This window comes from Elephas maximus, chromosome 7 (assembly GCF_024166365.1).
Source record: "Elephas maximus indicus isolate mEleMax1 chromosome 7, mEleMax1 primary haplotype, whole genome shotgun sequence".
Lineage (NCBI taxonomy): Eukaryota > Metazoa > Chordata > Mammalia > Proboscidea > Elephantidae > Elephas > Elephas maximus.
Window position 1 is genome coordinate 68,570,475 of NC_064825.1, and position 12,116 is coordinate 68,582,590.

Genomic DNA, 12,116 nt, shown 5'->3' on the forward strand with positions numbered 1-12,116 from the left:
TTCTACTTTACACAGTTATGTAGAGTTTACATTTTCTACAAGGAGGGTGGAAACGTAAGAAGAAAAAAAACAATCAAAGCCTGACCATGTTTATTTGGAAATGGTTCCTGTATTCTTTTTTTGTCTTGGTAACTCTGTGAACTTGGGCAAGTTAATTTCTCTGCCTTTACCTGTAAAATGAAGATAATAATACATTCCTTAAAGGGCTGTTGAGCATTAAAAGAAATAATATATCCAAAAACACACTTGACTGCTAACTAAAAGGCTGGAGGTTAGAGTTCACCCAGAGGTGCCACAGAAGATAGACCTGGTGCCCTACTTCCAAAAAATCAGCCATTGAAAGCTCAATATGGAAACCTTACCTGGCCTGGACATGGGCAGGATTGACAGAATGACATCTCCATTTAAGGTCACTGTAGGAGACTCAGAAGGCACAGTCAAACAGACAGGAAAAGCAGGAAAATGGCGTGGCATCAGGGCCAATGGAAAAGAGGAGAGGATTCCAAAGAGGCGAACAATGGTATAAAATGCTAAGAACGCATTGCTAACCGGCTAATGATTCTGCTTAATTCAATGTCCTGCCAGTTAAAACAACAGAACAACTGTGTAGAGGTGATGGAGAGGATGACCGGTGGAACCGTGAAGTTTTTCCAGGAGTTTTTCCCCTTCAAGACTTTCCATCTCCTGCTCGTCAGTGGCTAGTAGTTCTGTGGCGGTACCCTGGAGAGGAGAAAAGAGTAAGGGATCTGATACCAGGCAGCACTGGGTTTCAAACCTGGCCTCCTCCCCTACTAGCTGTGTGACTCTGGGAACGTTTCCTCTCTGAGCCTCAGTTTCTTCATCTTTCAAGTGAGGATCATAAACTTACCTCTCAGGATTGCTTTGAAGATATGAGAAAGCCTCCAAAAAGTCTCAGCACATAGTCAGTGCTCAAGAAATGCTAATTCACTTTCCCTCCCAAGGTCTTTTCCCATTTTTACCAGATGTTTAAAATTTAGTGGAACTATATTAGCTCTTCTGCCCTGGTGGTGCAGTGGTTAAGAGATGGGCTGCTAACCAAAAAGCAGGCGGTTCGAATCCACCAGCCGCTCCCTGGAAACCCTATGGGGCAGTTCTAGTCTGCCCTATAGGGTTGCTATGAGTCAGAATCGACTTGACGGCAACAAGTTCGGTTTCAGATATTAGCTCTCCTAGAAGTATTGGCATTTAAAGCTTTCTATGCTGTTTATGCTGTTGTGAGCTTCATTTAATATTATTATTCTTTCAAAAAAAATTTATTGAACATCTACTATATGTTCAATGTTGGGCTAGGTGCTGGGCATTCAAGGGTGAACAAAACGGATACACCATGTTTTAAAGCTTATGGGTAAATAGTTTCACTCTTCTACATAGGGCTTTGAACCGGTTCATTCCAGTTCAACCCCCTGCTGAGAAGTTGCTTTTGCATTCCAGATGTACTGAATTAGAATCTACATGTTTACAAGACCCTTAGGTGAGGCTCTTGTTAGCGTGTAGATTCTGATTCAGTGGTTCTGAGGCAGAAAAGCAAACTCCTGGCAGGGTGTTGAACTGAAATAAACCAGAATGAACTGGTTTGGAGCCCTTGTTCTAAAGTATATGGACAAGGATGCGTGGACAGCAGCAGTTCCTAAACTCCAGAATGCATCAGAATCACCTGGAGGGCTTGATAAAACGCGGATTGCTGAGCCCCATCACAGTTCCTGATTCAGTAAATCTAAGGTGGGGCCTCGAAATTTACATCTCTAATAAGTTCCCGGGTGCTGCTACTGCTGGTGGTGGGTGATCCAGCAACCACACTTTGAGAACTAGTTGAGTAGACTATTAGGGAGGAAGGGAGGTAGTAAGAAGCTGATACCTCATATTTCTAAGATATGTTGCTCTCCTTGACAGAGGAGAGGCTGGGGTATTCCAAGTAAGGCAAAAATGACAGATTTTGGAGGGGCGGAAGAGTCTGAAGGCACAGTAACCTCAGCTTCCAGATGCTGGGGCCCAGCTGTTTGTGACTCCAGTCCATCTCTTCTCTGCCTGCAAACTTCTCCATGTCCTTCAAGGCTCTATTCAAATTAAAGTCATTTTCTGAGGACTTTCTCCGCTTCACCAGGCAGGTTTTGGCCATTCCCTACTTCCAAACACTTAATATATGTCTTTATTATGATAATGATCTTGCTGGACTGTATATTTGTTTATTGATCTATATTCTGGACTATGAATGCCTTGAAGGGTGGGACTGTTTTGTAGCTAATTGTTGTTATTCGTGGTAGTTATGAGCTATAAAGCTGCCGCAAACAGTGAATTAATGAATACTGAACAATTGCTTCTAGAGGAAACACAGGGTTAGGTTCCTGTGAACCTCTGGTCACAACGTTTTCATCATTCAATCAGTACATAACCCTGTTTTCTGTGTTTCTGCTTAAAGATACCTTGTTTAATATAGATTCATTCACATTCAACTCAGGGCCTGAAGAAGCTTATCTAAGCTTACGCATTTTCTCCTTAAGGCACATCACTGCTTTCTCCCTGTAGGAACACTAGGCAGCAGTTTAACACTGCACTTGAAGAGCCTTTTAAACAGCAAAATAACCAACAAAAAGCACAAGAAAGAGAAAACATGACACTAAACATACTGCAAAAAGGACACTAGTTTACATTATGAGAGAAACAAGAAGACAGCATTGCCTTATTTGACCCCAGCTGGAAACGTGCACATTGGGCTACTCAAATTTTTCCTGCTCTGTGCATGTCCTCAAATGACCATAAAGGTGCCAGGAGTACTGATCTGGGGGTAACAAATTTTAGCGAGAAGGCAAATACAGAATCCTTGAATAATGAGGGTTGCCTGCATCTCGGTATCTCGCCTAACACTTAAATTTCTGTTGACTGCCAAACTGATTGAATAAATGGATGTGTTTAATGAGTATTAAAATGTATGTGGTCCCAGGAAAAGCTATCAAAATTGATACGTGTATAGATATTGAAAATCGGGAGCAAGTACTTTCTTGTCTTACAACGATGGGTTCAGATTCTTGTTCTACCATTAGCCATGTAACCTTGGATAATCGAGTCGGTCATTCTGCAGCTCCATTTCACCATGGCTAAAATAGGGACAATAATCTAAGCATGTATGGAAAGGGATATAATTGAGATAGTAAGCATAAATGTTTAGCTTGGTGCTCGCCACATAGAAACTATGCTATCCAATAGATTAAAATTAAGTATTCAATAAAATAAGGCAAAAAGAAAAATGGAAAATTGATCAGGCTGGCTAAAAGTAACGCTGGTAATTGAAGTTAATTATAATAATTGCTTAATATTTATATCCAATTACTTAGCAGCAAAATACTATATTGCATATCACTGAAGTCAAATTGACTTCAGTAATTCTTTTTATGGAGCCCTGGTGGCACCCTGGTTAACAGCTACCATTGCTAACCAAAAGGTCAGCAGTTCAAATCCACCAGCCACTCCTGGGAAACCCTATAGGACAGTTCTACTCTGTCTTATAGGGTCACTGTGAGTAGGAATCAACTCAACAGCAATGGGTTTAATTCTTTTTACAACTTTAAACTCTGTTCGTTTGTGTTTTTCTCAGGTCGAAGAGACTGAAGACTAAGGAAAAGTCATTTACTTAACTTGGTAATTAGAATGTCACTGATGACTTTTTAAAACCCTGATTTAGTAAAACGGGTATATAAGGGGATAAAGATTTCATAGTAAATAATCAAACTCACTGTTGTTGAGTCAATTCTGACTCATAGTGGCCCTATAGCAACTCTATAGGACAGAGTAGAGCTGCCCAATAGGGTTTCCAAGGCTGTAAATCTTTACTGACGCAGACTGTCACATCTTAGTCCCAAGAAGTGGCTGGTGGGTTTGAACTGCTGACCTTTCAGTTGGCAGCCGAGCGCTTTAAACACTGCCTCACCAAGGCTCGTAGTAAATAACAGGAGGCCATAAAGGAAGAATTTTTTTTTTTGAGAGATGTGCCAACAAAATAACGTGAGTGAGAAAGATAATAGCAATTTTTTGTTAAACAATGTATCTATAGAAAAATGTTTCCATTGATGCTAGTCATATACCGCCATATTTGAAACGATTTCAACATAAAGTGCCAGGCATTCTTAAAGCTGAAGTCCTACAATTTTTTCTCTACATTCTGCCAAGTGAATGTTCAAATACACATGAAGCTCATTTTAACGTTTCATTCCAAGAATGGTCTTTTTGCCAATGGATTCCAAGCATAATCTTTAAAATAGCATTTAAAGTTTTTATTCTAAAATTTGTAGCTGTTTTAAAAGGTTACCGGTTGCCACTGAATCAGTTCAGACTTATGGGAACCTCATGTGTGTCAGAGTAGAACCGTGTTCCACAGCATTTTCTTTTTTTTTAATGTGGTGAAAATTTTATATTCGAATTAGCCAGCTGGACTCTGTTTAGATGATCCCAATTTTGTTGGCAACATCCAAAGCATAATAGTCAGGAGCCAGTCAAACATACATATGCCTCCTTCTCTCCATCAGGCCTGATCAAGGTGTTGACCTTGGCCACATCAACGTCACAGGCCTTCTCCACAGCCTGTTTGGTCTGGTGGCTTGTTGGCCTCGACGACCACAATGAACCCAAGCATGTTATCTTTGATCTTCATTATGACTGACTTACTGGTCAGGGGAAACTTGATGATGACATACAGGTCAAGCTTGTTTCTCCTGAGGGCACTTTTCCAAGGATATTTCAGTTACCTCATGGAGCCCTGGTGGCACAATGGTTAAGAGTTTGGCTGCTAACCAAAAGATCAGCAGTTCAAATCTGCCAGCTACTCCTTGGAAACCCTATGGGGCAGTTCTACTCTGTCCTATGGGGTCACTATGAGTCAGAATCAACTTGATGGCAAAGAGCTGGGAGCCTTGGTGTCTTGGGCTGCCAGGAGGTGGGTGACCTGCGGATCTTCTTCTTCTTCTTCTTTTTTTTTTTTTTTGTGGCTGTGGACGCCTTTCAGCACTGCCTTATTGGCCTTGGACGCCTTTGGTTTGGCTTCGGTTTTGGAAGGGGCAGAAGGTCCTTTCTTCACTTTCAGCACCATCTTCGTAAAAAGTTTCATAGGGTTTTCGATAGCTGATTTTTGGAAGTAGATCACTGAGATTTTCTTCTGAGGTGCTTCTGGGTGGAGTCAAGCATGTTAACCATTTGCACCATCCAGGGACTCCATTTCAAAGGGCTGGTACTTTTAAATGGGCAGCACCCTTGTAAGAGGAAGAACACTGTTCAACAAATCTGATTCTAACAACTGGGGCAGGAGAGTGCAAGCTGGACTCAGTCATTGTTGAATTAGACTCAAAAACAGTAATGCACAGGAAATGGGATGACAGCAAATTTCAAAGCACAGCAAAATCCTCATTAATGCTGATCATGGAAGTCGCACTTCAGCTTAAAATTTGCTGAAACGCAAATAAAAAACAAACACAAGGCCCTTTGGGTCTTCATGCGTACAAAAAAAGATGAGCGATGTGTTATTCCGTGGAGTTCTATGATAATCAGGTTTGACGCTCGTTTTTCAAGGAGGTTTTATCTTCAGATTGATTCTCTGGGCGAGCTTGTCTAGTGCTTTCTCCCCAGTGTGTTCAAGTGCGCACCAAGGACTTTCCTGCAAACAGAAACTTGGAGAGGGAAGCTTTTCAACTTAAAAAAAAAATAAAAGAGAAATGCTTTCTGCGTTGCAGTTAATGGCCTCTTACAACTTGTTTTGCAGAAGAATAAGCACAGTTTAGAAGGATGGTTAGTAATTAATAAAAAAAAGCATTATTTATATTTTTTGTTTGTTTCTCTGCTCTTTGCTTTTTAGAGAAAAAGCATTTTTTTTTCTAGTTCAAGCAACCTTATAGACCCTTTCCCTCCTTGCACACAAGAAACAAATTGGTATGTCTGTCTACGTTTTCAAAAGACTGCGGTGCTAACATTTTAGAATCAGATTCTGTTTTCTGTCCTTGATTAATCCATAATTTTCAAATGCAGTGAAATACAAACAGCCATTTAAAAAGGTGATATTTTGAAAGTTTGAAAACTTTCCAATGAGGGGAAAAAAGGCTCTTTGCTATGACTGGATTTTCAGGCCAGCCCACAAAAGCATACTTAACCTAAACCAATAGCTGAGGAATCAATTACAACTCATGGCCACCCCATGTGTGTCACATAGAACTGTGTTGAACATGATTTTCTTTCTTTTTTTTTTTTAATCCTTGGTCTTTTATTTATTGTGCTTTAAATGAAAGTTTACAAATCAAGTCAGTTCCTCATACAAAAAGTTATACACACCTTGCTATGTACTCGTAGCTGCTCTCCCCCTAATGAGACAACACATTCCTCCTTTCCTCCCTGTATTCCTCCATGTCCATTCAGCCAGCTCCGGTCCCCCTCTTGCTTCTCCTTTCGCCTCCAGACAGGAGTTGCCCACATGGTCTCACGTGTCTACTTGAGCTAAGAAACTCACTCCTCACCAGGATCATTATCTATCTTATAGTCCAGTCCGATCCCTGTCTGAAGCGTTGGCTTGGGCTAACGAAGGGTCCATGACCTCCAGGGTCCCTCTAGTCACAGTCAGACCGTTAAGCCTGGTCTTTTTATGAGAATTTGAGATCTGCCTCCCACTGTCCTCCTGCTCCATCAGGGATTCTCTGTTGTGTTTCCTGTCAGGTCAGCGATCAGCGGTAGCCAACCACCACCTAGTTCTTCCAGTCTCAGGCTGATGTAGTCTCTGATTTATGTGGCCCTTTCTGTCTCTTGGAAACCCTGGTGGCGTAGTGGTTAAGTGCTACAGCTGCTAACCAAAGGGTTGGCAGTTTGAATCCGCCAGGCGCTCCTTGGAGACTCTATGGGGCGGTTCTACTCTGTTCTATAGGGTCACTATGAGTTGGAATCGACTCGACGGCAGTGGGTTTGGTTTGGTTTTGGTTCTGTCTCTTGGGCTTATCTTTACCATACGGCTTTGGTTGGACAGGATTTTCAATGGATATTTTTCAGAAGTAGATCACCAGGCCTTTTTTCCCAATGTGCCTCTGGGTGGCCTCACCGCCAGTCTTTCAGTTAGCTGCCAAGCGCGTTAAAGGTTTGCACTACTCAAGGACTTAAACTACTGTGAACTTATAACCATAGTAGCATTACCAAATATCAAGGTAGCTTCAAGGTTGGAAAGAGCACAGAAATTATACCCGAGCCTGGGTTGAATCCAGGTCAGCTGCTTACCAGCTTTGTAAAATTATAAAAAATAAAATTAGGATAATATATACATCTTAGGGTTGCTGCCACGAAGACAGAAGAAAGGGCTGAAAACAAAAATTTTGGAGCCAGATGCCTGGGCATAAATTCTTGCTCTGCCATTTGCTTGCTGGGTACCCTGTGCAAGATATTTAACTTCTCTATGCATCAGTTTTCTCGTCTGTAAAATGAGAAGAACAGAAATGTATCTCTGGAGTTGTGTCAATTGTGTTGGGTTGAGTCAATACATAAAAAGTGTTTAAAATAATATTGGCATGTAGTAAGTGTTATAACACTGTTATTATTATTAGGTATGCTTCCTGTCCCTTCTAAACAACAATAACAAAATATCTGTCTTAGTTATCCAGTGCTGTTATAAGAGAAATACCGCAAGTGGATGGCTTTAACAAACGGAAATTTGTATTCTCAGAAGTCTGAATTCAGAGTGCCAGTTCTAAGGAAAGGCTTCCTCCATCTCTGTTGGCTCTGGGGGAAGGTCCTTGTCTCTTCTGAGCTTCTGTTACTGGGCCACCTTCAGGTGGCTTGGCATCTTTCTTCCCCTGTCTCTGCTTCTTAGGTTGCTTGTTTTATATCTCAAAAGAGATTGATTTAAGACACACCCTACACTAATCCTATCTAATTAGCATAACAAAGACAACTCAATCCCAAATGCGATTATAACCACAGCCGTAGAGGTTAGGATTTACAACACATATTTTGGGGGGACACAATTCAATCCATAACACCATCCTAAATCAAAAAGTATGTATAAGATAGCTACTTACCTAGGAAATTGATTTGGCTCGTGGTGATTTGCCACCATATATGGAAAAGAAATTTTATCCTCCAGAATGTATAGATGATGAAATGAAGAAGGGAGATTGTGTCTCGCCCAAACCACAATTTCATATGCACCATTCAGTTGGTTTAGAAAGAATGTCAACTGTTACCTATTCTTCAAGTCTCTGCAGCCAGACATAGAAAGTATTGTTTTAAGAAAATGGAAGGGAGGTCTCAGGCATGCTTGGGCAAGATTATCATTCCACTGCCTTTTAATTACAATTATCACACTAAAAATAGTTGCACTGTACACCATTCATTCACCATCGTTCAATAGCCCCATTTGTGGAATATGAAAATATTTGATGCCTTGCAAATGAAGACATCTGGATGCTTAAAACTCAGTCTGAAGTATTAAACAGACTGAAAGCCTTAATGTATTCTTTTTCCCTGGGACAATGAAATTGTTGTTTATCAGGTATATCCTTAACACCTAGGATTAGGCAGGGGTGGAAGAAGGAATTTGATTTTCATGGGAAGGTTGCCAACTGTTTTAGCTTCAGCTTTGGAAAACCTAACTCCTCAACATTGTAATGAGCCAGGAGTCATAGCCAATCTCCCAAGGTGTCAATATGGCACCCATGGTAGAGGAATTGAGTGGAGGTGTGGATTACATGAGAAAAGCTGGTTCACCTTCGTTTTCTAAAACCTGCTATCCCAGGGAAGCATGAAGTCACTGAGAAATTGGTCTCAGGGAAAAATGGTCATTTTCCTTGTTTAAACCATAGCTTGGTTAGGATCCTTGGTTAAGACAATGACCTGAGTTGGGGTGTGGGCTTGTGGTGTTAGAGTATGGAAGTCCGTTCAATCTGAATGTTCCTGGGCAGCAGGGTGTCTTCCCCAGAGGCAAGGCTTCAAGCTGGAAAATAGCTGGAAATAGAAATAATTCTAAGCACCATTAATACACTTTAAATTATTTTGAATTTCATCTTGGAACTAGAACTTCACGATGCAACTCTTGGTATTTCTCAGCATATTGAGACAAAAAGGGGACCCAAGGCCTAAGAAAAGATCACGTTGGAATTTTCCAGGGATCCCAGCCAAACCAGGGCAAGTCATCTCAAGGACTGTTCAACTTGAAGGTGGATAAGTGGCAGCCTTAACTAAGGAGAAAAAACCAGAATAACACTGAATGGTGTCAGAGAGCACACAAAGTGTTCTGAGACACTTGGCTATCCTGGATTTCTTTTTAAATTACTTTTATTATTATGAACAACTTTGCAGAAAGTTTCTCCCGTAACCTCTTCACTAAAATGTAATTATTGATGTGTCTTTATGAACACTTCCAACCTTCTCCAAATGTACACAGCTTATTTATAAAATTTTAATCACTCTGTAGGTATGTGTCTTAACTTTTCGTGTAAGGTTTTCTTTGATGTTTTCCGAACACTTATAGTCTAACTTCATATTTAACATATTAAAGGGTTGTGTTATATTTTATCCAGTTGATATAATGAATCTTTTGCTCAAAGATGAACCAACTATTTATTCTGTACTGTGGGGCTCCCTGGCAAAAAATCAATATTCACACTAAAATTTTGGATAAGTTTGTTTCTGTTTCTACCCAATGAAATACTTTATTTCAGCACTTTGTAAATTCACTATCAGTTAATAAAATATAAACATTTTGATAGTGGCCACTCTAAAAGTTGGCTAACAAATGACAGAAATGTTAAAATTAATTAAAGGAAAATTTTAGAAGTTTATTCCTTTGTCACCCTATACTATAAAATACAGTGTTTTGCTGAAATCTGATACGACTGTTTCCAAGGCCAAAATGGCCCAATTGTGTCGTACTATAGAATCTCATTTATTAACTCATTTTTTCCTTCAACTAATATTTACTGAGTAGTACTGTATGCTAGAGTCTGTTCAAGTATGGGAGGTTTGCCAGGAAAAGAGCCACTTCCTTCACAAACCTTGCTGGGTGGAGACTTACAGTAAATAAATGAATACATAACAAAATGTCAGGTAGTGATAAGTGTTATAATGAAATGACAAGAAGGATAAAGGGATACAGAACGACAGGGGTGGGGTGAGATGAGAAGACTGCTATTTTAGAAAGGGTAGTCTGGGAAGTCCTCTCTGATGAGGGGATAATTGAGCAGAGAGAAGGAGGTGATTGAATGCTACATATGTCTATGGAAGAAGATGTCTCGTGTATTCATAGAAGCAGCACAGCTAATAGTTACATCTCTTTATTGATCTTATATACTTGTTCAATCAACATGCATTTTTGTGAACGCGCTGCTACTTTGTTCGCCACAGGGGCTACAGGGGTGAACCATACAGGCATGGTACCGGCCTCACGGAGTTTATGGGAAGGCAAGAAATCCTAAGTGTAATAGCGCTTTGAAAGAGAAAGTACAGAATGCTGTGAAGGGAGCTTTTTTTTTATAGCTGGGTGGTCAGGGAAGGCTTCCCTGAGGAAGTGACCTTTAAGTAGAGAAGCAGCTGTGAGCCAGATTAACGTGGACACAGGCAATGAGACTGAAGGAAATGCACAGGCAGAGGGGGCAGTGGACAAGATCTTTTTGCTAATGACTTTCAACTCTGTCACTTACCCAGTCTCTCAAGGGCTAAGGAGTAACACCCAGTGGCATCGCTAGGGAGGCGCGAGGAGTGTGCACTGGATGACACTGTCAGAGGGGGTGACACCAAAATGACTGTCCATAAAATTTTTGTGCAATGAAGCAGAACTTCATTGTTTTTTATGAAAATATCCCTGTAGTTAGTTATAACAACAAAGACATTTTTCATAAGCCCGCTTACATGTATCAATATATCTACAAGGCTAAAGCTGTATGCTGATTTCCCTTTTGAACCTTCTAATTGCTCTAGTCAGAGCTGTCACTAGTACCCAATTACAACCAGTGCAGCTTTTATCACGTGGCCTTGTGTGCACTTGCTATGAGCACATCCTGTTGTTTTTGTTGCTACCAGTGTTTTTATAGTTGCTGATTTTGTCAAATTGTCCGGTGTGGTAAGTAGTATTTGTGAACCTGTGTCAAACTTTTTTGAGAATGAAGTAGTAATTAAAGGAAAAGAAGGAGGAAAATCAAAAAAGGTTTCTGCTCAGTTACTAACAGTGTTGTAATTAATGTAGTAGTTCAATGCAGAAAGATTTTACAACACAATTTTGTCATTAATATTCACATAATCTAAGAAATACTAAGTCTAAGCAATTTATGACTGTTTTTATCACATATTATTCTATGATTAAAATTGATAATAAACATTAATAAGGATTCTATATGGTCTGGTATGGAAGTCCATTGGTATGGGAGGGGCGGGGGATGTGACACCATGAGTTACCACATTGGGTGGCACCAACCCTAGTGACGCCACTGGTGACATCATTTGAGCACATTTCTTTGCCTGTCTCTGGTAGATGAGGCTGTGCACAAAGAAATGATCTAGCAGTAGGTAAATAAAGGAAAAGTCACGACACAGGGAGCCAAAATAATAATAATAACACAACCAAAAATAAATGACTCCATTCATACATCTCTATTTACAGTAAGTTTTATTGCCAATCAATCCTGCTTTTAATAGCTGAAGTGCCCTTTGAAACACAGAATTGGGGTAATAAATTTTCCAAAGACCACTTATCAAGCTATAGTCACTTCTGGCTTTGCTTTTATTTCAACTGCATGCAAATCTTCCTGTGTCTTTAAAATAAGGCTTAAGACAGACAGTGAAGCAGCAGCAGGAAAAGACAACATCAAAACCTTGGAAGAAAAAATATGTAAGTTTTATTCCTTGTCTAGAGCAACTGATTTTTTGAAACCTAGCACGGTAATAGCATCGAGCAGGAAAGCTGTGGGCCCAATCCACAAACCTATACCCTAAACAGGGCCCTGATAGTGTTTAAAAATCTCAAAGGATATTCTTTTCAAAACTGTTTATAGTAAAGGAAAGTTAGAACCAACGTGTTTCCAACCAGGGGGTTTTGCATAATGACGTACGGTTCCCCCATACAATGCAATATACTGCAGCCATCAAACATC

At 40.2% G+C, this 12,116-nt stretch overlaps 1 long non-coding RNA gene across 1 annotated transcript; it reads right to left on the reverse strand.

The window, feature by feature from the left end:
- Positions 1-383: 383 nt before the first annotated feature.
- On the reverse strand, positions 384-9,019 carry LOC126078841 (uncharacterized). Its single transcript, XR_007518170.1, has 3 exons — positions 8,866-9,019; positions 8,052-8,231; positions 384-720 (listed from the first exon to the last, which is right to left on the reverse strand). It is a non-coding gene; the product is annotated as an uncharacterized LOC126078841 (long non-coding RNA).
- Between the last annotated feature and the right edge of the window lie 3,097 nt (positions 9,020-12,116).